This window comes from Calonectris borealis, chromosome 3 (genome assembly GCF_964195595.1).
Source record: "Calonectris borealis chromosome 3, bCalBor7.hap1.2, whole genome shotgun sequence".
In the NCBI taxonomy this organism is placed as follows: Eukaryota; Metazoa; Chordata; class Aves; order Procellariiformes; family Procellariidae; genus Calonectris; species Calonectris borealis.
In genome coordinates this window covers 51,392,967-51,420,059 of record NC_134314.1, presented here as the reverse complement: position 1 = coordinate 51,420,059, position 27,093 = coordinate 51,392,967, and the positions used below count along the sequence as shown (strand labels likewise).

Here is a 27,093-nt window from a genome sequence, read left to right as displayed (position 1 = left end):
TCTTTTCTCTATTTCTTTTCTTTTAAACAAACTCTACTGTTACACGTGCATTCCCCCTGTTTTTATATCTGTTTATTCGTGGTTTTTTTTTCCCCCAAACTCCTTGCTGACTCTTCATTTAAAAACTGCTGAAGGAAAGCCATTTTAAGATTGGAATAATTTAAAGTAGTAGTAGTATTATTATTTAATTATTTTAAAATAAAAACCTGGCAGTGAAAGAAAGGCAGAGCTTCCTTTTGTAGCAGGAATTTGGGTGTTAATGAGTCCATTTTGAGCCTTAAATCTTGCTTTGCATTAGTTTTTGGAAAAGTATTTGCGTAAGGTGGACATCATGAAGGTATCTCCACTTCAGCTGTATTTTAAACTCTGCAAAGTGAGATACGTTAGGTGATTCTACCCTGAGGATGCCCATACCTCGAAGAGCTGATTTACGGGGTACCTGGGGTGCCTTGTGGGCACCTGCAGCATGCTGTGGTCACGCGAGTTTTACATTCTGTGCAGACACACGTTTAAAAATGCCCCTGGCATGTTCAGTATTGAACTCGAGACAGGATGCCAAATTTGTACACACTGTACATCTGGGTGATGCTCATGGCTTGCACCTCGTTTCTTTCACGTGAATGTTTTGTTTTAAGATGCAGTTTGAGCCCACACAGACACTATTTAGTTGGTAGAAATAATTTTCTGCCAAAATTGTTTCTATTTATCATTCAGTTAAATAACAGAACTGTTACTGGCAACGAAACCTATTAATAAATCTAATTAGCGCAATAGATTGTAAAGCTAATGATAATATTTTTAAGCCAAATTGCATACACTCTACCTAGAATTTAATTTCAAACGTGTGCTGAATCAGGAAGCATTTTCAACCTTTTGCTGTGTATAAGCCTTCTGTGTATATGCTCTACTAATTAAACAGGGAAGACATTACAATTACATTGCATATGTGGAATGTAATAGCACAAAGAAGACTGCATGGACCACCTTGAGCAATAGTTTTTAATTTGTCCACCTTTACTTTAAAATAAGGTGTGAGGGCTTTCCTTTTCGTGCAAGCAACATAGCTAGATGCTTCATGGCACAAAGCTGGAGGCATTCTGGGAAGAAACCCTAGAAAAGCTGGACATCTTGCAGGTTTCTCCTGCAGGGCAGTCCCTGAGCCAGGAGAGCCCCAATGCCGCTGGGGCATTCCCGGTCCCACACAGTCCAGTGAGGATCGCCCCAGCGTTGCTTTTGGCTTTGCTTGGGCATGGTTATTAGACGTTCCAAAGGCCAGGCTGGTATGAGGCCACCTTTAACTTAAGGTGGCTGAAAATGCAATGCTGTCCTTGCTGTGAAAGGTTGTCCTGACTTTTAGGCATGGTTTTCCATCACTGGAGTTGTTCATATGTATGCCACAGATACAGCATCTTTTGTAGCCTTTATACCCCATACCATTATACCCCATACCGTTATACCTTATCAACCCACCCTACTCTCTCTGATGGATACACACCCCAAATGTATGCAGGGATCAGAATGAGGCCGTGCTCACCAATACGCCAGGCTGATGTTTCCTGCAGCTGGGAAATGGGATAGCAGTGACAGCGGGGAATTTTCCTTCGTACCTCCAAGCATCCGTACTGAGATGCCTGGATTTATTTGCATGCCATCCCCATCAAGGAGACTCTGCAGCAGAGCCAGAGCTGTGGAAGGCCAGTGGCATATTGTTTATTGGGTGTTTTATTTTTTTCCTTCCCGGCACACAACCCTTTCTCCGTGTCCGGATCACAGCTATGGAATTTGTGCTTTCTAATGTATGCGTGTGCAGTAAATTAACTCAAATTGAATAACCAATTTTCTTACAGCTGAAGCTCCATTAATTACTACGTGTAAATCACATTAGCTGAGATTAGGTTATAATGGCTGTAAAATATACACTGTCCATGACAGGGTGGTGAGGTTTGGAGGCCCAGGTGACAATCACTTTGGTTGCTTGATATGAACAGATGAAATGTGATAATTCTTGTTTCATTTTGCACCGGGCATTTGGTCCATCCGAGCTGCCCAGCTGTGCAGGTCCCTCCAAATCACTTCAGACGCAGGAGAGCCTCTTGCTCTCTTGGTCCCGTGTACAGCACACGGGTGGCAGCTTCCCATCATGAGACAATTTGAGCAAGCTCATTTATGTTGTTAGCTTCTCTTAAACGTCATGTGGCAGAAGGCACTGCTGCTTACAGGTACTTCTTCCTTAAGCTATGAGGATTTACTCTTCGCAGTTAACTTCCCCACATAAGGTTTTATCTTGGTTGTATCTTTTTATGGTTCCCTCCTGATGTAGATTTGTTAGGTGTATTTGATTCCTTTTTTTTTTCTTCTCCTTCATTGTAATCAGGGCTGAATAGTTCATTCAGATGATTAAAAGCTGCCCCATTATATTTTACATTCAAATTCACATTTAATATATAGTATGTACGCTAAAAGTTACTGGGGACTTAAAATACGGAGACTTCTATACGCGGGCTTTTCATTTCTTGGCAAAAACTGCCTTTAAAACACCTGGCCCATCTCTCAGCAAGACTCAGGGGCAATCAGGCAGGGCAGCTGGGGCCAGACCTCACAGTGGGGTGGAGGTGGCCCATGTCACCTCCTTGTCCCTGCCCTGTGCCCCCCAGAGACCCTCTGCCCCTAGGTCCAAGCATGGGGGGTCGAGCTGTTTTGGACGAGTGAAGAACCTCTTGTCCCGTCGGCATTTTTGCCTGGTAGCTGTGGAAGTCGGGACAATGGGCCCCCACCACCTGAAGGGCTGTCGCTTTCGGAAAGAGGGTGTTGGTGGAGGACGGCTGGGTGCTGCTGCTCCTCGCACGATGACTTTGTGCCCCCCGTGGTGACACCAGAGCTGGCTCTGCTGGGCACACAGCAACAGGCAGGGTGCTGCATCGAGCACTTTGGAAGCAATGAGACAAGCCAAGGACTAAAAGCAAGAGAGGGTTGGGTGGCGAGGCCAGGGACACCATCTGCATTTTAAGCTCAACAGAAGCAGAGAGCTTAAAAGACAAATAGTTGGGATGAAAGCAACTTAGTTTGGCCAGTCCGTTGCCTCCTTGCAGCACCAACGCTGAAGCCAGCCCTCTCTGGTGTGTCTCTAACCTTTTCCTCCAAAAGGCCATTGATGGAGGTGCCTCGAGCGGTGCCTGTGAGATGTCGCCGGGGCGTCAGTGCCAGGCAGCAGCCGCAGGTCAGTGCGAGCTGCCCGCACGCTGCCCACACGCTGCCTGGCCAACCCTGCCCAGCGCCGCACCTTCCGCGCTCACTGCTAAAAGCCAATTAAAACAAAAAATAGAGCCATATTGTTCAAACCCCGACGTCTCTTAAAAGGGAAGCATGGCCCTCCCGGTCAAATGTGAGCTGGGGAGACTCGCAGGAATGACAGCAATTAATCACCACGCTGCTTTGAATCTTTATGTAAGTGCTCGGTGTTAAATATTACAACGGTACCAACGCGGAGGCTGACACCAGCCTTTGTAATCCAGGTCTCTCTAGATGCGAGGTTGTAGGCTAGGCAATAATAAAATAATTCAGCTTGTTAGACACAGGCAAAGCTTTTTGGCATGCACGTCACGCCAGCTTCAAAAATGATGGAAGTGTCAAAATAGCAGAGGAGGGGAAATATAAGGAAAATCCTAAAATCAAGCCTTTTATTTAAAAAGTATCACCACTAAAATTAGATCAGTTTTATTATAACCACAATATGATTTCTGAAGTTTAGCATGTGAACAATTAATCAGCTAGCTCAGATAACGACTGGGAAGTATGTTTTGGTTCTGGTTTGGTTTTTTTTTTTTTCCTTTTTTCTGTTGGCAGCTATTCCACAGCTGGAAAGAAAATTTGTCCCATCTCTGGCATAGAGCAGAGGCCACTTGTAAAGTTTAAACCTCCTTTGCTGGGTCAACTGATTGCTCACCTGTGACAGGATCTGACAAATCACTGCAAAGTTAAATGTGGATGAAGGACATCAGAGCCTGTCCTGGGATTCTGGATTTCACACGACTTTGGGGTACTTTGGGGCTAAACTACACTAAAGTACTTCCCCCACCACCAGTAAAATAAAATCCAGATACAGATCATCCTCAGAAGCTAAACGAATGATGAAACTTTGATGTATTTCTGATCTCTGCTAGTATTTTTTTTTTAAAGGAAAGTGGTATATGGCCAAGAGATGTAGCTGATGTCTGTTTGTTAGCAAGGCAAATGTGCGCGTAGGTGCCACAGCTGCCTGGGTGGCTGCACAGCTGCATTTCACTCTGGCGGCAGGACAGCACTGCTCTGGGGCTCTAGTCAGGTATCGCACCCGTCGGCAGCATGCCAGGGGCTCCCTGTGTCTCTCGCAGCCATCATCGATCTCTGATGTGCTTATGGAGAGGTGTCTGTGTATTGGCTCCAGCTGGGGGGTATGCATAGAATCATAGAATCATACAGGTTGGAAAAGACCTCTAAGATCATCGAGTCCAACCGTCAACCCAACACCACCATGCCCACTACGCCATGTCCCTAAGCGCCTCATCTACACGTCTTTTAAATACTTCCAGGGACGGTGACTCCACCACTTCCCTGGGCAGCCTGTTCCAAGGCCTGACCACTCTTTCAGTAATGAAATTTTTCCTAATGTCCAGCCTAAACCTCCCTTGGTGCAACTTGAGGCCATTTCCTCTTGTCCTATCGCTGGTTACTTGGGAGAAGAGACCAACACCCACCTCGCTACAACCTCCTTTCAGCTAGTTGTAGAGCGCGATGAGGTCTCCCCTCAGCCTCCTCTTCTCCAGGCTAAACAACCCCAGTTCCCTCAGCCGCTCCTCATAAGACTTGTGCTCCAGGCCCTTCACCGGCTTCGTTGCCCTCCTCTGGACGCGCTCCAGCACCTCCATGTCCTTCTTGTAGTGAGGGGCCCAAAACTGAACACAGGATTCGAGGTGCGGCTTCACCAGTGCCGAGTACAGGGGCAGAAACTGGCCTCTACGACCAGTGTTGGACATGGCATTTTGATAAACTGACAGAGGAGGGACACCTGTCCCATGTGCCCATCTGTCAGGTTTTTGAGAAGTGCAGCGCTGCATTTATGTTCCTAAATCCATGCTCATCACTGAAGTACCCTCTTCCACCCAGGCCCCCCCTTCTTAGGGACATGGTTTAGTGGACATGGTTTAGTGGGCATGGTGGTGTTGGGTTGACGGTTGTACTCGATGATCTTAGAGGTCTTTTCCAATCTTAATGATTCTATGATTCTGTGATTCTCGCCTCCAAGTGAAGAGCCGTGGCATTTGAGCCCTTGGATCACGATTACCATTCAACAGGCTCTAAACTGTGCCAGGGTTTGGCTGCTGGAGGGGGTCTGCCCCTCCTCGGTCGTACAAGCAGAAGCTGTGTGGGGAAGTTTTTCGACTGAGTTTGTATGCAAACAACATACAGCTCCTGACTGCTGATGGCTATCCAACTCCCCGGCTAATTAAAATCTATAAACTACACTGGCATATGTAATCTAAAAAATAGCTATGCTAAAGTATGACTATGCATGCGTATTGACTAAAAATAGCACTTGCCAAGAGAAAAAAGAGATAATTACAGTGAATTTGGATAGCGACTGATTTTATTTTTTCTATTGAATTAAGGAAAAGGAGTATGCAAACATAGCTTATATAGAGACATACATCTTTACTGCTCTTTTAGCTATGGAGAAAAATCAAATCTAGTGGACTTGGACATTTGTATAAAGTTTTATTATATGAAATTGCTATTAATGGCTTTCTCTCTGACGAGTTTTGCTTGAGGGTGGCAGCTGAGCCCGCCCCAGCCAGGGCGATGCAGCAGTCCTCTCGCAGGAGTCAGGAGATGGCACCCTCGCACCTCGCCTTCCCTCTCCTCCGGGTGTGCGAGCAAGCGTTCAGCCTGGGGAAGAGAGGCTTTCCGTCTGACACGGCTGCGGGGGAGGACCTGTGGTGGAAGAGTAGTTTTCTCCCTGCTGCAGTCATTAATGTTTGGAGACCAACATTTTGGGACTGAAGCCTTTCTTGGCCTTCGCCCCCCTCAGGTGTGACGTGCATCGGCCGTTATCACCGCCCCACCTAGCAGCGTCAGCGCTATTTCTCCCATGTTTTCTCTACTAATGTGCTCTCAGGAGTGCCGTATTTTTCAGGATGGGAATAACGTCTGCTTTCCTAGTGCCAGAGCAGTTTTCCGAGCCCAAGGGAGGAGAGGGAGAAGCCGGTGAGGGTGTGATCCTGCCCCCCTCTGCCAAAAAATGGCTCGCCGATGCTTCTCTTTTAATCGCATCCATGCAGCAAGCCCAGCAGCTCAGGGCCAGGCACGCAGGGAGGCAGAGCACCACCTGCGTGCTGAACGGGAGCCGATTAACGAAATCCGATGGTACCTCGCACAGGAGCAGGGTTTGCTGGCTGGGGTCTCCCGCTGCCAAGCGGGGAGCTGCCAGCCGCTGCCAGGCTGTACGTGTTCAATTGGTTAAGTGCCTGGGGGGGCCCGTGATGGAAATGACTGTAAATACAGCATAGTTATCCAAGGAACAAAAACTCTGATCTGGAGGATTTTTTTTTAATTACAGCTCAGACCCAGTTATCTCTACTGCAGAAAGTTAAGCTATTTGAGCCAAGTTGTTTGAGAAAGATGCTCAAAATAGGAAATGTTTAGATCTGCTGCTTCTGTTTTCATTTCATTGAGCTATTAATTGACTTTATTATTGTACTATGATATTATATTTGTTAAAATAGATCCCTTTTATTTGTCAGATGATAACACTTCCCAGCTCATAATCCCTCACTATAGAAAAGCCAAAATTTAGAGCTAAGATGCTGGTTAATCAACTCCAGGAAATTTCCCAGAATCAGAGAAAAACCCATTTAGGAAAGATACTCTTTTAGGATAAACCTAATGCTGTTTAAACCATTTTGGTTTCCACAATGGTAAAAGGATGATTAAATTTTCCCCGTAAAAGCAGCGTGCAAGCCTCTGGGACTCTGCAAGGTACACGCTACCAGCTGCTGCGAGACACGCACGCAGGTTGCACCCCAGCTCCCTGCTCCGTCCCACGAGCATCGCTGCGAGGACAAGTACCTTTCGTGCCGTGCCCTGTGCTCCGGGCACGGGAGGGAAATGGGCTGCGTCCACTGCAAGGTCACCCCCCGGTCTGCCCCGGCCGGCCCGAGGGGAGCACGGTGCGGGTTATGCCTGGTGCCAGCGACAGTATCTGCGTGGAGGGAGAGCACACTGGCCGTGTGAAAACCCTCTTGTCTGTGTATTATGGTGGTTCTTACAAGAAAAAGCCAATGTTTCAGTGCGTTGCCTCACAAATAACAGTTCTGGTGCGTACTGAGTGAAGAGTTTCTAATCCAGCCTTTCAATGCCTTACCCTTGTCAGGCACTTCTCACGTAATTAGCAGCAGAAAGTCATGCAAAAAATAATCCTGACTCTTCCTTCATCTTTCTGTGGAACAAGATGCGGTAATTGCCATCCATCTCAGGGTTCCTGGAGCAAGCCCCTCTGCCCAGCAACTGCTGAGTTAGCGCTGAGTGAAGACGCTGGGCCGTTCCATTCTGGGAACAGCCTGCAGCCTCCGGAGATGCTGATTCGGGAGCCAGCATGACCTCTGTCAGCCGTACAGCGACATTCGCCAACGCAGGTGCCCAAGGCTGGCGGTGTGTCCCTGCAGGGCTGACCCTCTGCCACTTCTCCCCCTTCACATGAAGATTTTTGGGGTTGCTGACACCACGGGTGAAGCCTTCAGCTGCACCCAGGTGCTGACCAGTGAGGCCGTTACCCCACAGGGTGACATGCGCAAGGCTGGAAGCGGGGCCAGGGGCTGGAGGGGATAGCGGGGCTCCTTCCCCTGCACCCCACAGCTTTTCCCTGTGCCAGCACCAGGGCCGCCTCTCTGAGGGATGCAGATGCCGCACCGGGGCAGCACCACTCGTGGCAGCAGGCACCGGCTGCGTGCCGGGGGCAGGACCCCGGCAGCCCGGCCGCTTTGGCTCTACCCCAGCAGATTGCCGTATGCTGGGTCTCAAGGGAATCTCATTAGAAAGTATTTGCAGATAAGCAAGTTAGTGTGGTACGCCCCAGCTGGCATCCATGCGACCTCCTTGCTCTGGACCTCGAGGCCCATCACTGTTTTAGCATCATCGCTGACGCTGGACAGACAGAGACGGTCCATGGCCAGTCACCGCAGTCATATAAACAAATATATGAAAAATAACTACGTATATCAAGCACCTTAACTTAGGGGGATGAATAAGGTTTCTTTGTTTCTTTGCTGCAGCAGGTTACTTTGGTGCTCCAGAGTGTTGGCTATGGCTCATTACACCTAATTCTACCTGCCTGCTTTGGGTGCGGGGATTTTGCACAGGCACTCGGCCTTTTGGCTGCAGTCGCTCTTGGTCTTTTGCTTGAAAGAAGCTCAGAGGGGAAGGGAGAAGGCACGATTTCTGCAGCTCAAAGGATTATTTCTTTTATCACTAAGGATGCCATGTGACTTTATTGCCTTTCCGAGCTCTTTAACACAGCAATAAACGAGCCGTTAAAATATTTTAAAATCAATAAATGTAATAAAGAACCAAGCAAATTACAAAGCTGCTCCTGATGTTTAGTGATTTGGGAAATAATCATGTCCTCAAGCGAGCAGTGAGTCAGGGAGGTGTCTGGGTGACCTTGCAGGGGCTGCTGCGCCAGGGGACGGAGGAGGCAGAGCTGGTCTGGAGCCCATCCCGGGGGCAAAGGGGGCTGCGGGGCGGCCGGTGGGCATGGGCTGGGCTGGGTGGGGGTCTGAGAGGGATGCGAACCCTGCCGTGCCACCCCTTGCCCATCCAGGCTGCTGCCAGGCTTTTATTTGGGAGTTTCCCTTGGCCTCGGGCATGGGCTTAATTTTCAACTCAGCCTCCTGAGCAAATTGCTGGTGCCCATCAGTGATTCTCTGCGGCTTTACTAAAATTTAGCAATATGCCTAAACGAAAGGTGACCTCTGGGGCTGGGCGGGGCAGGGGGTGACTGGCAGGTGGTGTGGGGCCCCGGCAGCCTGGGGATTTCTTTCTTGCCCAAGCGCTGCCATCCCACCTCACCTCCTCCGCTGGGCGAGTGGGAAGGAGCCGGGGTGCGAGCGGGGAGCGGTGGCAGCCAGGGCTGGAGTCACAGCCCCTCTCACCGCAGTTTTCAAAGGCTCACGCGTCTAAATGACTTCTCAGCAGCTGTCCTCCCTGGAGACCCGCTTGCTTGAAAGATGATACCGCTCTTGTAATTAAGGTAATTGTTTAAATTCATTCTCTTAAACCGGACCACATCAAAACTTAACCAACTCTATCTACACAAGCACGGGGGGGGTTGAAGAGGGTCGGGGCAGGTGTCACGAGATTTATTCAGCATCCGGAAAGATTTATAGGTAAAAATCTTGTTAAACTGAAATGCCTAATAAAGAAAGATGCAGGGAAAAAAATCGCATACAGGGCATAACCCGGGCAGGCAGCTGCCCCAAAAGTCCCGCTGCCACTGCCTTTTGTGCAGCGGTGACTGACGGGGTGAATGTCACCCCCACAGCCAGGCATTTGCTAGTGGCAGAAAGAAGTGCTCCAAGTCCCCCCCGCCCTGCTTATCTTCTGCCCAAATAGCAGGTAGGGCTGCACACGCTTAGGCTGTTTCGGGATACTTAATTTTCTTTCTCAGTTACCCTGACTGCTTTCTGATTTCATGGAAATCTGAAGGTAATTGAATGTAATTGTTTAAAGAATTGAATTATTTAAATTATAAGGTAATGCTTGAAATAAAATGACAATCTGTGGGAGTTTATTAACACTGGTGGTGGATGGAGAACAGGGGAGTGCTCTGTGCCGTCCCGCTGGGCGCGGGGCTGCAGGGCTGGGTGTGCTGGGGAGGGACGAAGGTGCGAGGTCAGGATCTGGCACGCTCCTGGCTGGGTGGCAACCTCCGGGATGCTTGTCCCTCGCCAGGAGAACCCGGGCCATGGCCAGGTTTGCCCTCGGTCCAAAATGGTCTGGGCAGTTCAGCAAGAGCTGGTGGGTCACCACCTCTTTGAGGGTGTTTCAGGGCATCTACGGGAGGTGACAGAGATTACCCTGGGGATCAGTGCTGTTCCCGTACCTGTTCCCCATATCCCTATATCCCCCATGGATGACGATGGGCATCTACGACCCCAACCAATGCTGCTAGCAAAAGAGGAGCCCACAGCAGACAGCAGGGCCGGGCTTTGGTGTGGCTGTTGATATTTCAGATGTGACTTCAGGTGGCCAAGGGTAAAGTTAGGGTAAAATTTGTATCCACGGCACAGAAAAATACCCAGCTAGTCTGGAGGCAGGCAAGCAAAGCCCTGGCACCCAGGAGACCGGGTGAGCTAGGGGCTGATCCAGCACTGAGAAACTCGTGTCGGAACCCTGGGCATTGGGCTGCCTCCCAGCTGGTCATTAAAACCCTGGCCCTGCGCCCCTCGCCGTGCCACCGCCTGCCCCAAAAGCTTCACTCCCGCGTCTGGGGTCTGTTCCTGTTCAGAGGAGGCTGTGAGGACAAGCAGCAGAGGGAAGGGTTGAAAAATAATTGATACAAAATAGGTGAAAGACAAATATCAGGACACTGATGAAAAGAGCATGGAGGGGGGTGGAGGACCCAATGAAAAAGATTTGTATTTTAAAAAAAAATTTTGCAGACTGACAGTGGCCCTTGGTGCTAATAGTCCTCGAAGCAGCGACAGGAGGCAGGAGACTTCAGTCATGCTCTTTGCTCTGCTATCGCCTCCGTGCAGAGATCCTTAATATTATCTGCAGTATCGTCTTCATTTGCAAACCCTATGCCCACAGAGGAAAGTGTTTTAGCGTTTTTGAGGCTAGCCGACACCCAGGGCCTCAGGTAAACAAGACTTTATTTTTTTTCCCCACTTTGTCACCTTTTTCATTTCTATTTGGAAATGAAGCATGTGATTACTTTGCTCAACCATGTTTCTATTGTTTGGTGGGCAGATTTACTTGGGCAGCGATTTAAAGCTCCCCCACCTCCTCCATCCCCCCCCCGCCCCGCAGCCAGGCACATCTCTCTGCACGTGGGAGAGTGGCTCGGGCAAGCCTCGGGCTGGAAGGGCCAGCCTTGGGTTGAAGCGCACCGATGTGCGACAGCGGCTGCTCACCTGGCGCCCGACGCTCGCGCCAGCGTGCCGCGAGCACGAAAACAGACCGTTCCCCTGAACCGTCCTGGGCAAAACCTTCCCCTCGGCTCCTCCTCTGGCTCGTCTCCCTTTGCCCCTCGCCCCTCTCTTGGGGCGCCCAAGATCTGGAAATGAGCCTTGCATTTGATGTAAATGATGCAGATGTAAATGCTTTGAACCATTCCTCCGATGCTATCTCATCCTCCTGTGCTTTTGGCCGTAAGTTAAGCTGCCCTCCAGACCAGCTGTATGTTTTAAACCTAAACTCAAGACTCTTTTAATTAAACTTTAAATTCAAGGCTGTCAAATAAGCTCTACAAAGAGCATAGTCCGAAGAACTCTGCAATCCTTAACTGAGCAAAACTTGCTCTAAAGCAGTGGGGATTTGGCTGGTTTGAGGCCTGCAAAATTACGCATGGCATTAACAACAAAGAAAAAGGACATTAACAGTGACGAAAAAGGAAAATTTCCAATCCCCTCCCCAACGCTTTGCTATTGTGTTGCCTTGTATTAATATCACATTTTTTGCGAGAGGCCGCAGCTGATGCCCCCGCGCTGTGCTGTTGTGCCAGCCCGCCCGTGCTAGATGACATCGGGAACGTGGTGCGACACAACCAACAGCACCGGGTGTGACAAGCCACAGCAGCAATGCATCTGCTGAGGCGATGTGAAGTGACAGGGATGGCTAAGACTCCTGCTCAAAATTTTAAACTGTTTAAAAGAGAAGAGAGGCTTTTTAAAAGATTCTGTCATGATTTTTCTTAATCACTAATACTTTTCCCCATTTATCCTATTAGGAAACTTAAAACTGGAATTTGCATGGTGCTCCAGTTCCCTCCATTTTACTCTGGTATGGGAATCCATGAGTGCTGGCCCACTGACCTTGATTTTTTCCAAAAAAAAAAAAAGAGGAGAGGGAAAAAGGGGCATTACAGGACTTTGCGAGGATGAAGGCTGGGCTGAGGAGCGCTTGGGTACTTCCCTACCCAGCGTGTTTGCGAGTACCACAGGTTTCATATGCCAGTAGTGGAAGACAGAAAACTGTTGTTCCAATTCTGTGCTGATAATACATTTTTTCACAACTACAACATCTGTCAAATTTATAGCAATGCAAGCAAAAAAAAGAAAAAATGCTGCCTTGTTTCTTCTGGATCTACCAAACTTTAATTTTTTTTTTCTTTAAATGTATAAAATTTTTCTCTAGCCATGATTTTAAGAAAGAAATAAACACCTCAGCCACACTTCTGACCTTATTGTGCTTGCAAGGGACCGGTGGTGTGAGCTTGAGCATCTCACCTTGCTCGCAGTCGCTGGTGGGCAGGTGCTTGCCCTCCTCCCTGTCGCTGGGGAAGGGCACAGCCCCGGCGCTTATTGGTACAGATGGTCCAGGATCTGGAGTTCCTTGCTTTTCCTCTTCTTCCTCAGTAAATATAGCAGGCTTAATGTTCATTTCATCTTCTGTGGTGACAAGTCGAAAGTAACTCCCCTAAAACCCGTAAAGCCAGGCTAGCACAAAACCAGGGACCACAAAGCCAGCAGAACCAGTGACCACGGCTGCAAGCCCGTCTGATGAGGCATTCACAGGAGTGGAAGCAAAGAGAGGTGAGGAGCACATTTTGGCTTGCGATAAATACTGAGTAACAATATATGTAAGCGAGTGAAGTGGGCAGCGGGGAGCTGTGCAACACTCGCAAACAACTGCGACAAACCTCTTCGCTGGGATAATTTGATCTAGCGCAGTCAATGGAGCATGGCAGTATTATTATGATCGTTATTTATATGTATTACAGATTTTTTTTTTTTTTGTGGTAAGACCTGCTAGGGCTGTGCTAAATAAGGGAAGAACTGGTGCCTTCTGTGATGAGTGACTGGAAACGCAGTGAAAAGCTGCTCCCGCATCCTGCCCAAATGCCATGGCATGGCTGCGATAACTGATATTTCTACATATTATGGGTATCATTGCCTGGCCATACCTGTAAAATTATCCACACAGGTGACTCTGTGTGTTTGTGTACAGGTGTGAGTGTGTGTGCATGAGCAACACTGTACACGCACACCTCGTGTCGCCGGCAGAAAGATCCCAAGTGCTATTCCCCCGATTTCCATGTAAACTATCCGAAACGAAGTGACTGGTCCTTCCCATCCTCAGCATCACGTAAGCTCAGCACCGGGCAGGCTGCTGCAGGAGCGGGACAAAGGGCTGATGCTACAGTCCGGTTTCCATGGCAACAGAGGAGGGGTAGTGAAACCAGAAATGTTGCAAACACCCCTTCTGCTCATCGCAGCCCAATGCACGTTATTGAGAAAGATACTGCTTTTTGCAGGCGGGGGGGGGGGGGGGGGGGAAGAGTCCAAATGCTTTACCTTTCAGCTTTCAGCAGAGTTTCTGAAATAAAAAGAAATGTCATTTTTTTTCTCAGTGTAGCTGCGAAGAGAAAGGAAACCTGACGCGCAGGCCTCGTTTTCTGCGTGTAAAATGTGTGTGTTCTTTAAAAGGCAGTGGTTGGCTGCTTTTCCGGACATGATGTGGTTGAAGCTGTCATCGTAATGGAAATTCATTGCTGTAGCTATGGTAAATCGAGTTTTCTGCCTGTGCTGAATGCATTAGTCTAATGAGATGTTTGCAGCTGGAGAGCTGAGCTGCTGGAGACTTGCACTGTGCTAAGAGACAGGGAGAAGATGGCTTTTGCCGGGGTCTGTGTGACTGTGCTGAAAGTCCTCTGCCCTTTGGGTCCCAGTGCCCGGGCTCTCTAAAGACACTGCCCAGTGTTTTAACCTAAGCAATAGGTAAGGGGAAAGCATGCTTCTTCTTCTCTGCCTCATGTTTGTCGTTGAGCCTTGTCGGAGCAGTTCTCGTTCTGCTTGTCTGTATGGTAACTTTACAGCTCCTCAGCTGGCGACTCTCTTCACCAAAGCACACCCTTACTCAGCCCTGGGAGCAGTTTGTGTGAGGAGAGGGGCAGCAGATCAGTCCGTGCCGCCGGCTCGTGCTGCGCGGGAGCCTCTGTGTGTGTGTGTGTGTGCGTGTGTGTGTGCACTAGTTGGTGAAGACTTCTGACTACGGAGCACTCTGCGTGCAGAGCGGCTTCGGGCTTTGCCAAACCTGAATCCAAGCAGGGTTTTTTTTTGCTGTCAGGTAAATGCCTCTTCCATTTTAAAAGCAACCTGTTTTGCAATATACATAGCAGGCAGTATGTATACCAATATAGTTCATAGAGCAATTAGTTTAATTGTAATCTCCTCATATCTTCAAACCAGATGCTAAGTTGAATTTTTATCCTTAACTGAAAACTGAAGGGAGCGATACTGTTTATATGCTGGGTTTTTCCTGCGAGATTATCAGGCATCTAGCTTGTGAGAGTCGCCGAGGGACACGCTTTAGCAGAGTTGTTTATGTTTGTCTTTTCAGGTGTTTTAAAGGTAACTTTGGGGGAGGACAGAGCACGGAGATGAAATGCGTGCATGTGGCCGGCTAGCCCTGCCGGTCCCTCCCTAACTCCCCGAGCCTCCGCCGCCGCCCCAGCCCGCAGCCCACCGCGCTCTGACTGAGGGTGAAGCCCGGCGTGGTTCAGTGAGTAATTCAGCCTTTGAGATCCGGGCGCCGTTTCCCTTTCCGTAGCTGGTGAATGGCTGTGAGTGTTGGTTTCTTTGCCTCGGGTTCATCTAACGGCAGCGGTCTGGTGGAAAGAAGTTGCTTTTGGTTTTGGTGCATGCGAGGCTTGTGGCAGGGGTGTAAAGTTAATCTGGCGAGCTGCAGGAGGAAAGTTGTTTGAATTCTCTGCTTGGAGGGGGACTTCTGTTTAATCCTGGGTTTATTTCAAGAGGCTTCTGAAGACACTTTGCTCAAGGATAGACCAAGGGCTTTTCAAATTGAATAAAGGTACAATGGGAAATGTAAAGCACGTAAAGGGGGGTTAAGTAGCAAACACTTGGAAACCGCGGAGATGTTGTTATTTGTGGGAGTGGGGCTGGAGTCTAAAAAGTGTCTTTGTGCTACAGGAGTACTTACAGCATCCTCCACCACGCTGTGCTGCCAGTCCCCGGTCCAGCTAAGCACACCGGGCTCAATCAGCTGGTGGTGTAAATCAGCACAACTTCCTTGGCTCCAGCCTCATCTGACACCAGCTGAGGGTATGGCTTGGAGATTTGCAGGTTCAGGTTTTGTGATCTTATTTAGATGAGGTGTCTCCCAGTCCTCTCTGGCTGCAGGTGACTTTTTATTTTAATTCAGATGTCATGCTGATTTTCCCGATAAGGCAGAGCCCCTCTGCCCCACCATAAAAGTTATTTAGCCAATGCACATGTTCTTCAGATTAGAAAGGCTGGCAGGGGCATGAGCTTTTTAATGATGGAGTGTGGAAGAGGGACAGGAAAAAATCTACCAACAGAAAAAGTATGTATGCTGAATTAGATCAGAAATTCTGCAGAGGGTATTCCTTGATAAATGCTTTGTTGATATAGCACAGTAACTCTGATATTTCTGTTATTTTGTTCATTGGAAATAAACTTTCCTATGTTTTGTGGAAAAAAGTGGGTATAAAGAGGCAATTTTCCTTCTTGGGCAACCAGTGCCTTGCCCTGAGGTTTCTCACCTGCTGGGAACATATGACTGTACAGGTGCTTGATGGTGGCTACAGTACCTAGAAAGAAGAGATTGCAGTAGGATGATTTTCCCTCAGCCATTCCCTTAGCTCTGTGCTTGACACAAAAACTTGTTTTATTGACACATATTTAAAAAAAAAAAGTTTTAGAGGGAAACACCGTAGAGCACCCCATCATGGTACATGGGTGACACTCCAAGCTTCTGGAGGCTGAGATGTGACCTTACACAGGTGTATCCCTGACGCCTCCCCTCCCTCGAATTTAAAGTAACATTAAAAAAAGGAAAAAAGGAAGAGAGGGCACAGGCTCTAGGGTGAGGCGAGGGAGCACAGTGTGGGACGGTTGGCCATTCCCAGCCTGGGAACAGGAGGCAGGCAAGCCCTGCCAGCTGGGCTCCTGCCCGCTCCCTCATCCAGCCCCGCTGGGACGAGGCAGGCGGGCGAAGGGCTCGCTGCTGGGACGCAGGCTGCCCTCGGTGGGGACGCGTCCATCCTCCTCATCCCTGGCCATGCTGGGACCTGCAGCACCCTCACAGGCTCCCCCAGCACCCAGCTCTGGCGGGAGCTGGCCCAAACCCCGCAGTAGAAAAGGGGATGATTTAGCCAATTCCCCAGCATCACCACTTCTCGCTGGGCTCTGACCAGCAGTACCCAGGGGTTCCTTTCCTGCTGCAGATTGAACTCACGTCACTAAGGCTAGCCAATATTCCTACTATTAGTTTGAAGACGTCCGGGGTACTTCAAACTAGAGACCAAGGCACGCTCCCCTCTTGCGAACAGAACCCACACAATCCTGGCAAAGAAGTGCAAGGCATAAAAGGATGGTTCGGGTAAGGAAGAACTTCAGGAAATAATTGGTGAGAGTAAGATAGCAATGGTTTCTGCTAAAAATTGACTGAAGCAAAATATTTTTATTTGATAACACTGATGTCAGCAAAGCCCTGTTATCTTCAAGGGGATTTAGTTCACTTTCATAAAGTATACTCAATGGCATCATGGTATTTTTTAAAAGAAAAATGTAACGATGAGAAAAAAGACCCTAATTCCCTAAAATCCAGCTCTACGTCTCTCCCTACAGCTTTAAAATGGTGCAAAGGAGGAGTCAGCTTTATTTACATAAAACACTCCCAGCTGAGTTCTCCAGCTGACCATTAAGAGCAGCTACAGTGTTTAACAGGTGACGGTCACCACTGGGCTCCCCGCAGTGAGAATGAACAATAATTGGTTTACTTATGTGAAGAAAAATATTCCAGGCTTACCTTAAAGGCAAAAATGAATTACGTGTATTAATTCTGTTGTAACAAGTTGCCTCATGAGGAATTGGTTTCCTGTGCATAGGAAGCAAAATTTTCTCTTTATTTTGCTGTATATTAAAAAAACCCTCATTCAAAATCATGTGTCGGGAATTACACACTGCTCTGCCAAACAGAATCATGATATGTGGGTGCATTAAAGGTACTGGCTAAATTTGTTATTGACTAATAAAATCGAAAATAATTTATAATCTAAGCTAGCATCTTTGCACCAAGTTTCCCTATTGATGAGAACGAAGGAATTGACAAAAGAAAGGGTGATGTGCAGTGAAGGTTAAAAATTTACTAATTAAAGATCTAAAATTCTGATATTCTTTTTTTTAATAAAGCCTTATAAAGATGATGAAACTGTAAGTCGTTCATTAAGATTGACTGCTCCCTTTAGGAACTAGTGTAAATTTGGCCCGAATAAAGAATTGCCCAGAGAGAGTCTGGATGTGTAATTATGTTCCGCTGAAGGATGAATAATTCCCCTTGAACTGAATGGTTTGCTGTTGCCCTGCAGTTTATCCTGACCCCATCTTTAAAGGTGATTCTCATCGTACAGGAGAAATGGTGCTATAAATGCCAGCCTTTCGCTCTCCGCCTGTTTGAGTTTGTTGCTCCGTTCAGTTCGGGTGTGGGATGCAAAGGACGGGGTTTCCTTTCTGTCCCCGGTCGGCAGCGGGGCCAGGAATACGCCTCTGCTTTCCTGCTCCTCTTACCTGGCACGTGCGTGGACGCCAGCGTGCTCGGCATTTGAAATGTCAGATCGACAAAAGCTTTCGCAGGGGCCAGCTGTTGCTCTTGTTGCTTCGAATATTTGTATATGTGGGACTCCCAGGAGTACTCCCTGGCATTTTCTTGATTTACGACAGGTGTGATTGAAGTTGAGCATTTGGGGTTGCACCCTAAATTGCTCTCGGTGCTTTGGTTACCACACTCCTCGCAGAGGGTCTGCTCCCACCTGCATCATGGCCACACAGACCCTGGGTGCCCACGCAGCTCTGCTGCGGCTGGGGGCAGGAGGGAAGGGGGCTGCACTTGGCGCAGGGCAGGGGAAAGCCCAAGGTCTCGCTCCTCCATTAACCCTGCCCTGGCGTGCAGGCACTGCCCACCTTCCTGCCACCACGCTGCAGCTCCCGGGTCCCAGCTCGGGAGATGGGCAGCTGGCTAAGGCCACCTGCAGTTCTACCCCAAATGCATGCCGGTAAAGCCATGCTTTTCTCCACATCTGGAACTGGCGCTGCACCTGAAGCGGTGCCTCTCTCCGTACACCGGCTCCCACCTCAGCACAGGGTGCAGGGGAGCAGCAGCAGTTCAGCTGCTGGAGCTCTGCTAGCACCTGTGCAAGCCTTGCTTTCCCAGGGAGAGCTGCAAAGGGTTAATCCTGCAGCACATGCAGCGATAGGCGATTCCTCACAACATCCTCTGTGATCTCAAGCAGCACAAGTAATCTGTAAAAAATCAGCTATATTTCTCTTTGACGTGCTCCTTGGACGTGAGCAGCACGTGTGCACGTCCTTTTGCTGAGGGACCGGACTCCCAAGAGCTGCCCTACCTCTCTGTTGTGTAAATACCTTTCCCTGATGCTTGCTTCCATCTCTCCACGCTTCCGCTTGTGTGTCAACAGTGTGAAGGAGGTACCACAAAATGTGGCGTGTTTTACTTGGTGGGAGGTGGGCTTTCACCCCATCTTCCCGCAGGTGTCATGCACCTGAGGTTTCAATACAGAAGCTAATTGTGAGTGCTTTTGCTTTCAAAACTGATTTAGATTTAATGGCAGGTGAGGACACGCTATCCCCACACCCCAGGCCTTGCAGGGCAGACTCCCAAAAGCCAGTTTCCCCACAGCCGACAAGGCTACCTGCGGGCTGCAATGAGCATGTCCAAGGAAAGTCCTCCCAAAACAGCTCCCGAGAGGAAGATGCCGCCCTGAGATGTCTCTGAGCTGAGCAGGCTGGCTTGCAGGCAGCTGTCTGTGTGGGGGCTGCCGGTGTGCGTTAGCCCCCTCCCGCAAATAGCAGGAAGCTGCCATGTCCCCATAACGCAGGAGAAGTCCTTGTTGACCTGAAAGCCTCTAAGCAGCATTGGCCTCCAATGATTTCTTCCCGCCCGCCTGCCAGGGAGGACCACAGGGAAGTTTTTAACCCAAGACCTTGTCTGGTGATACAGGCAGATTTATTGAGAATTATGGTCATTGTCATCCCGAGAGGCTCCAGCAAATGTTTAGGCACTCTAGAAACTCACGGTCAGAGGGAAGGTGTCACTCAAACACTGCAAGTCTATCAAGGCAGGAAAGAGGAAAGGTGGGAGTGAGGGACCGCCACTGGTCCCATTTGCTGGGTGTCTCCTGTCCCCTTGCCACAAAATCAGTCTCTCCAGTGCCCTCCTGCTCCCCGAGTGCCTCCCGCTGCTCCCTGGCCCCACAGCATGGCCCAGATTTGGGGCAGAGCAGGCACACATGAGCCGTGAGGCCAGGACTGCACCCTGCAAGGGGCAGTGGAGGCTCTCCCGGGGAGGCAGCGGAGGGGCACAGCAAGGCTGGGACGGGCGCAAGCAGGTTTGGGGTGGGGGCTCTGTTTCGTAGAGCCGGTGTATAAAATGATCTGATTTCCAAAGTATACATCAGAGGTTTGCAGCCATCTGCACCTGTGGGCACTGCGGGGAGAGAAACGCGTCTCAGGGGAGAGAGCAAAGATTCGGGAGGGGCTTCAAACCTGGCCAGAGGCAGTGCTCGGACAGAAGAGATTTTGAAAGGAGAGGTAGTCACTGAACAGGGGAAATGGGAGCTCTGGGGTCTTAGCTGAGGACAAACCCAAAGGGCAACATTGCAAGAGGGGATTCCCCATTAAGGACAGAGATTGCTTGGTATTTTTTGTCTCTGCTATCATTTTTGTTTGGGGCTGAGCTGCTGCTGCGCCTGGCCATGCTGGGCTGTCCTGCCAGGCAGCCAGGCAAGCACGGTGGTAGTGCTGGCCTCTCCGCCTCGGCTTGCACCCGGCTCTGCAGGGAGATGCCTGCACGCCCTCACTGCTGGTCCCTCAAGCTTGGACAGACGCACCAGCCCAGAGCTGACACAGGGATGCTGGAAAGACATCAGGGGTTTGTTGGTGACTCCTATGGAAAAACCTCACAGCATTCAACAGGGATGCAGCCCAGCAGAGTGCTGTGGAGTCTAATGGTAGATAAGAACTTTTAATATACGTACCTGCATATTTCCATGAGGATGTATGCGCATAGGAACCACCCTACTGAACTGTGCAATGGAGATAGAGAATTTTTCCTTGTTTTGAATCCAAAAGAATAAACAAATGAACCAGTGTTACTTCATTTATTACCACTAGGAGGAAATGTCTTATGGAGGACATGTCTTGTGGAGAACACAAGCATTTGGCATGGCATCTTAAAAATCTTACACAGGGAACTGAAGGAGGACTTCAGTAATACCATATCTGTAATACCATACCAGGACAGTAATACCGTATCTGATGCATTTTTAAGATCGGTTTACCATAGAAGATGTCTTTCCTCTGCCTCGGAAAAGCGCAGACCTGGTGAGGGCTCTTGTTTTGCAAATGCCCAGTGCAGCTTCTCAACAGAGCTTCTCATCCATGAGAAGAAATGGCGCAAAAGGTCTCCCTCCCCTTCCCTGCGCCAGGTGCTGTTAAAGGAAGGGCTCACATTTTGGTGCCAGGAAAAGAGGGAGTTGCAGCGGGTGGCCCATCTTTTCAAGGCGAGCATGTTCCCTTCCTGCAGCTTGGGCAGCTGCTGAGAAAGCGGTGAGCGAGCAGGGACAGTGCATGGCCCTGCTCTGTCCCCGGGGGACAGGAGGGACTCCAGTGTCACCAGCAGGGAACAGCAATGCAACAAATAGAGCTTCAGTGCGGCTGTGTAGTAAACACACACACAGAGTAAAAATAAAGAGAAGAGAGGATGTCTTCAAGAAACTGTTTATAATCATTATTTATGTATATGTGGAGACTCAGTACCCTTTCCCCTGTTGCCTTAAAAAAATGTTTATAGCATTTATCTCCCGATTTCGTCTGGCAGCCTCCATCTATTTCCCTATAAACGATGAATGAGAGATGTGCCTAGTAACTGTCTCTTATGGCTCAGTAAATACTTGAATTTATTTGCATATTAAGTCGGCCACGTTTATATTGCGCTCGCTAAATGCAGCAACACGAAATACTACACAGAGGAGGCTAGTCGGCCATTAATGTGCCGAGGATTTATGTGAATGACTTCCTTTAACATTAATGAAAGTTATCTACACAAATCACCTTCCAATGGAGGAATAGGCCATAATGTATGTAAATACATATTACTCACTGCCGTTTAGTCATTCAAGAGGATGCTTAGCAATCTGAAACACCGCTCTGGTGCTGATACTCAATCAGTTTTCCTTAAAATGCAGGAAGGAGCATTTCCTTAAAATGCTGCTCGTGTAGGGTGTTGTATCACATCTGAGCTGGCACACACTTGGAGGTGGCTGCAGTCCCTCAGGCTTCAGTGGGACACAGGGGAGAAAAGTTTTGCAGGGTTGAGCCCTTGCTGAACCATATGGGAGCGGGGACGGCTCTGCTGGGTGGGATGCAAGAACTGGGAGAAGATGGGTTTCTCCGTCCTTCATAAGCTCCCCGTTGGGTAAGGCCTTCCCCGTTTCCCACCCGAAGGCCCTGCTGCGTGCCCCGATGCCGCTGCCTTTCAGGAGGGGTTGCAGTGACTCTTCTGGTTTTGTCATTCTTGGTTGTCCTGCCATTTACTCTCTCACCCGGGAGGCCACATTCGTACAGGTCGGCGAGCAGCATGGCTGGGCTCTACCTATGCATGTGGTGTACTACTTCTCCCTTCCCAAAAAAAGGATGCCCCCCTTGCAACACTGGGAGCTTTGCTGCCGGCTGCCTGGAGCCCCCGGGGGCTGCTGGACTGGCCCTGCCTCGCTGTGGAGGCTGCAGGCATGGGCAAGGTGTGCTCCAGGGAGAAACCAGCTTTGCTCTCCCTCTGCACGTCTGTTTTTCCCCTTTCCCGTCTGGGTGAAAGGCGGCGATGTACCTGGGGTTGCAAGTCCTGCTGCGCCCTCAGCTCAGCTCAAAACCCTTTGCACAAGCAGGGCAGGAGGGGTACGTGGTGAAGGCTGAAGCTGGGTGCCCTCAGCCTGCCTTGGGGTGAGAGCCTTTTTGTTACCGACCTGCCGCTCAGCCCTGCCCGCTCCCCAGGGTGGCTGAGCTGAGCGGAGCAGCTATTTGCTTTACTTATTTGTAATCATGTATTTGATTTTGGGCTGGGAACCAGGGCTTCTCTCTGGCTTCACAGCAACATCAAGATGAAGTGCGGTGGCTTTGACCAATTTTCACAGTGAATGTTAAAAAGAGCCCACGGTGCTGAAACTGAAAATCCACAAGTCCCAGTGAGGTGGAGCTGTGCTGTTTCTCAGAGGTGTGTTTTAATCCGAACTTGCCCTTTCTCCAACTCCCTGGGCCCAGCTTGCCTCCTGTGGACCTCTGCTCCATTAGCATGGGTGCATGTGTTGCCCTGGGGCCAGGATGGGAAGCCCCATTCTTGGCTTGCCGGCGAGGGCTGGGACTGGGAGTGGGCGACCAAACCTCAGCTGCAGTTGCTGTCCCCTCGGCTGTCTTGGTTGCGCGAGAGCAATGAGCTGAAAAAGATGCTCCCAGCTTTCTGTCCATGTTGTCCTCCTCACCAGCCCTCCCCGCTCAGCCACAAAGGCCTGTGCAGTGCTGAGCATCTTCTTTTTCCTATCGGCCAGAGGAGACAGAAGCCAGGCAGGTGGACAACGAAAACCTCATGGTAAGAGGACAAGCTCTTGACTCTCGCATGGGTGCACGTGGCACTGCTGCCCCGCTGCTCAGGAGGCACCTCGCAGGTCTAATAGTCCAGCGATATTTATCACTTGTTGCTTTTTCCTTGATTGCATTTATTGGACGCACATTAATGTGTTTTGTTCCTCATGGTATTGCTGTAGTTGTATTAGGCCACTGAGGTTAAGCCTGTGCAAATACCCTTCCCTTTTTGGGCTTTTTGGGTGACGCTAAAGGAAAAGCAGAAAACGTAGCTCTTCTGTTCTTTGCAGAGGACTAGATGAAGATAAATTTGCTCTGAAACAAAAAATCAAGTAATTAGGCTAATGGGACCCATCACAATGTTACCATTTCAGCTTGCTTCCCACGCAGCTGCAACTATCGCTCCAAATCCCCGTCTGATGCTGGAGATGAACTCATTACCTGGCATTACGTTAGGCAGCCTCACGTCCTCGCCAGCCTGGTGGGTTACCCAGCACCCCTCACCCTGGACTCAGGGCTGGGCAGCAAAATCGTCCTTCATCCCAGATCCAGCTGAGAAAACTTACACGAGCAAAAATGCAGCCTTGCTGCCGTGAGGCGCTTAGACACTGGGGTGTTTTTGCCAAGCAGCTTGGTCCAGTAGGTAGTCACGCTCTCGCCCCATCCTGCATGGCCACAGGTCTGTGCGTTGGCTACACGAGCACTCAGGGCACCCTGCAGCAGGCACGAAGGCCCGTGCACTTGTGGCCCGTGCCAGTCCTCCGGGATGGTTGGTTTTGAGCTGTGCGGTATGGGAGGAGACTCCTGGGACAAACCTTCAACTTCAGACGCATTTTTATTAACAAGAATATTAGAGATGATAAAATTCCTGCAATCTCAGATGTTTCACAACTTCTATTAAATTTACCTGCCATGGTTGCTACCTACAATTTCTAATTAAATGAGGTTATTAAACTGGGAGACAATATTGCAAAAATTATGATTGATCTTTTATCCTTACCCACTTTATTTTTACACACTTAGCAGTGGCAATCTTTGTTGACAACAGGGACTGACGCTGAGCCGGCAAAGAAACTCAATTACTTGTCATTGCCGAAAAGAAAGATCTGCTCAGATGAGCTACCATTAACCTCGTGGCAGGGCTTTTGTCTCTCCGGCAGCTTAGATTGCGTGCAGCAAGAGGGTCCGTCCAGGGAAGGGCTGATGCAGGTGTTCAGTTCCCCGGGTCGGCAGGAGGCTGCCCCAAGCCAAGGAGAAAATGAAGGGTGGTCGGGGTGTGCGGTCTGGAGGGAGGCATGCAGGAACATCCTCCTCTGCGAAATGGGGAGAGCAGGACTTATCAAGGCTTCTGGTGGGTGATTTATTCTAATTAATTTGGAAGCTGGAGAGTTCTCCCAAACTTATTAATATTTAGCTCTGCAGCTACAGAGGTCTCATGCATAGGGATATACAGGAGGGGGTGATGAGCACATAGGAGCCCATCGTCCTGCCTGGGTGAAAGCTTCAGGGCAGGCAGGGAACCAGGAGGGGAAAGACGTGAGGCTCCAGCCCCTCTTGTGTGCCAGTGGGGACTTGGGGCATGGCTCGGCAAGCGTGGCCGGTGGTGGCCAGCCACAGGAGGCTGCACTGAGGGAAACATCCCCCGGGGCCAAAGAGCTCACCAGAGCAGGCAAAAATTGCCTTGTGTGCCCACCTGTGTGCTTTAGGACATCAGACTAGCTGCTTTTCCCATACATCATGTGAGATTATAGAAACATGCGATACACAGGTCCAAAGGCGAATAGGGCCGTGCTTGCCCCCGCGTTATTTCTACCATCAGTGCCAGCACCGGGGTACGTGTATAACCGCGGGGGCACTTGCGTCTGGCACGGTGCTGTGGAGTCCCCCACAGGCACTGGCCACTGCGGCGATGGGCCGTGCCCTGCAAGGCGGTATTTGTCCCGGAGAAGGGTTTCCTCCGGACTCACAAATAATCCCTCAAAAAGAGACGAGTCAGAGGGAGAGACAGACCATGCAGCAATGTTTCTTTGCTCATTTGAACATTTCAAATCCTGCCTTTAACCACATTTCATTGCCTCCTCTCTTGCTGATACGGTTAAAAGATGAAAACTGCAAATTTTTCTTGAACCGCGCTGCTGTTTTCATTTAGGCGACTGGTTTGCCCATCCCAGTTGCCTGATGGTTGGTTGTATTTTCAGTTAAGTGAAAGTGCAGAGGAGCTGGAACTGGAAATGATGGTCTTGCCGTGTGCTCAGCCTGCATCCCAGGCTGCAACTGCAGCCTTAGTTACTGTTCGATTAAGAAGTGTTGCTAGTCAGAGATATTTTAATGATTATTGTTAGTAAGTCTGGGAGACAGTGCACTACTTTTTTATGATTTTTTTTTTTTTTTTGCCAACAGAGAAATAAGTGGCAACAGAATAAATAAATAAAGTCAGCCTCTGAAAAGGTCACATTTGCCTACAGTCATAGTCAATGTGCCAGTTTCTTATGCTAATTTTGGGGCAGTGAAAAGCTTGACACTATGGTCCTGCTGCCTGGTGATTGCTAGAAAGGGCTCGGGCAGGTCAACATAGGGATGTTAAAGCATCGGGAGAAAAATGTTGTGCTGGGAAGGCCAGGAGAGTGTGCTCCATAAAGGAACATAAAATTAGAGGAAAGCAGAAGGAAAACGAAAGAAATAAAGTCTGAAATCCCTCCAGGTATTCAGGAGGTTCCATTCATCATGTGATGTGGATGGCACCGTGCCACAGCCCCTCACAGGCTCCTTGCAAGCGGGGAAGATCTCTCTGAAAGAAGTATGTTAAAATCATCTGTTCTCAGAGATGATAAAGGAGCTAAGAAAGCTTGGGGGGAAAAATAGGATAAACGCCACATGGAGAAAATGGCTTCAGACAAAGAATTTGGGGCATAATGATGACATTGATGGTGTTGGGTCCCATATGAATTACAACACAAGAGAGTAAATCTGACTTTGGGCTTTAGGATGTAGAGGTTGGAATTTGCAGTGGGGCACTTTCCCTGTCCTACTATAGCTGTCTTAAACACACCTGATTCACTGGCATTTAGAGACTGCCTTGGATTTCCAAAGGAGATGATACAAGCAGCATTTCAATCTGCTGTTTTCTTTCCTTTGCAATTTCACAGAGATTTCATGAAGAGATACATACTAATTGTCTCAAACACTGTACTGCCCCAAAGAGCTTATAACGTGTCGCTGGGCGACGTGGTCACACACACAAACCAAAGAAAGGATGACTTAGCTCCGTCCAACGTCCCCATCCCCTACGCAGGGGCAGGCAGAATGAACTATGACCTGCAGATATTTTATCTGTCTCATAATCACTTGTGCATTCTCACTGGCAGAAGAAAGGGATTAAAAGCCGAAACATTTTATTGAACAATTTTGAAATTATTCTGCGGGGGAGAGACGTCCCCAGGATGTGGAGGTGCTTATGAAAGCTTCTGGGTTAGGGAGATTTGTGGGATGGGGGAGCAGAGACCACCCATCTGACCGGGGCTCGCACAGGCACCCTGTGTGCTTCTCATCGAGCGCCCGCTGCACTCGGCAGGTGGTGGAGGTCTTCCTTCCCGGGGGAAATCAGGTGCCACTGGTTGGGACTGTGCGTTGCTTCTCTAGGGATTCATGTACTGGGACAGTCTTCAGACACTGAGCAGCTCCTGGAGCCCCCGCTGCCACCAAGCATGAAAACCTCCGTGCTAAATCAGAATATGGCACAGTGAGTGGCTGTTGGTAGCTCAGGGCTGCTGTGTGCCTCAGTCTGGGCACGGAGACACTTCTCCCTGGGCAGCCCCAGGTATTTCTGCAGATCTGTTATGAGTTGTCTTTGCTACTCGAATTTTTGTCCCAGTTAGGTAGAAGAAATGTAGCCAGGAGTAGAAGTCATTGCCATTCTGTGCTGGACACGTCTTGCCAATTTTATGATACAGACATAGAAAAAATGAAAATAATGACATCTTGAGAACCATTAAACAATTCAATGTATTGTGAGGAAAAAAACCACTGTGTGCAGAGGGTGAGTGTGCAATACGAGCTCTTCTGTGGTCCCACAGAGTGCTGCTCTGGAGGCTTAAGCTGGACTGCAATAGTGTATATGCCTTCTGCTAGTGCTCTGTGTTGCTCTCACCAATTAGTGTTGGAATTACATGGGCGTTGAACTTTGTATATAGTTTCCATAACACACCTGAAA

General features: G+C 49.2%; 1 protein-coding gene across 1 annotated transcript in view; it reads left to right on the top strand.

Annotated features, from left to right (window-relative positions):
- Positions 1-13,842: 13,842 nt before the first annotated feature.
- Positions 13,843-27,093, top strand: part of SCML4 (Scm polycomb group protein like 4) — a 73,343-nt gene continuing 60,092 nt past the window's right edge. The window contains exons 1-2 of the mRNA XM_075148068.1: positions 13,843-13,970; positions 14,593-14,754. The gene's annotated coding sequence lies outside the window, so the exon portion shown is untranslated. The remainder of the gene's footprint in view (positions 13,971-14,592; positions 14,755-27,093) is intronic.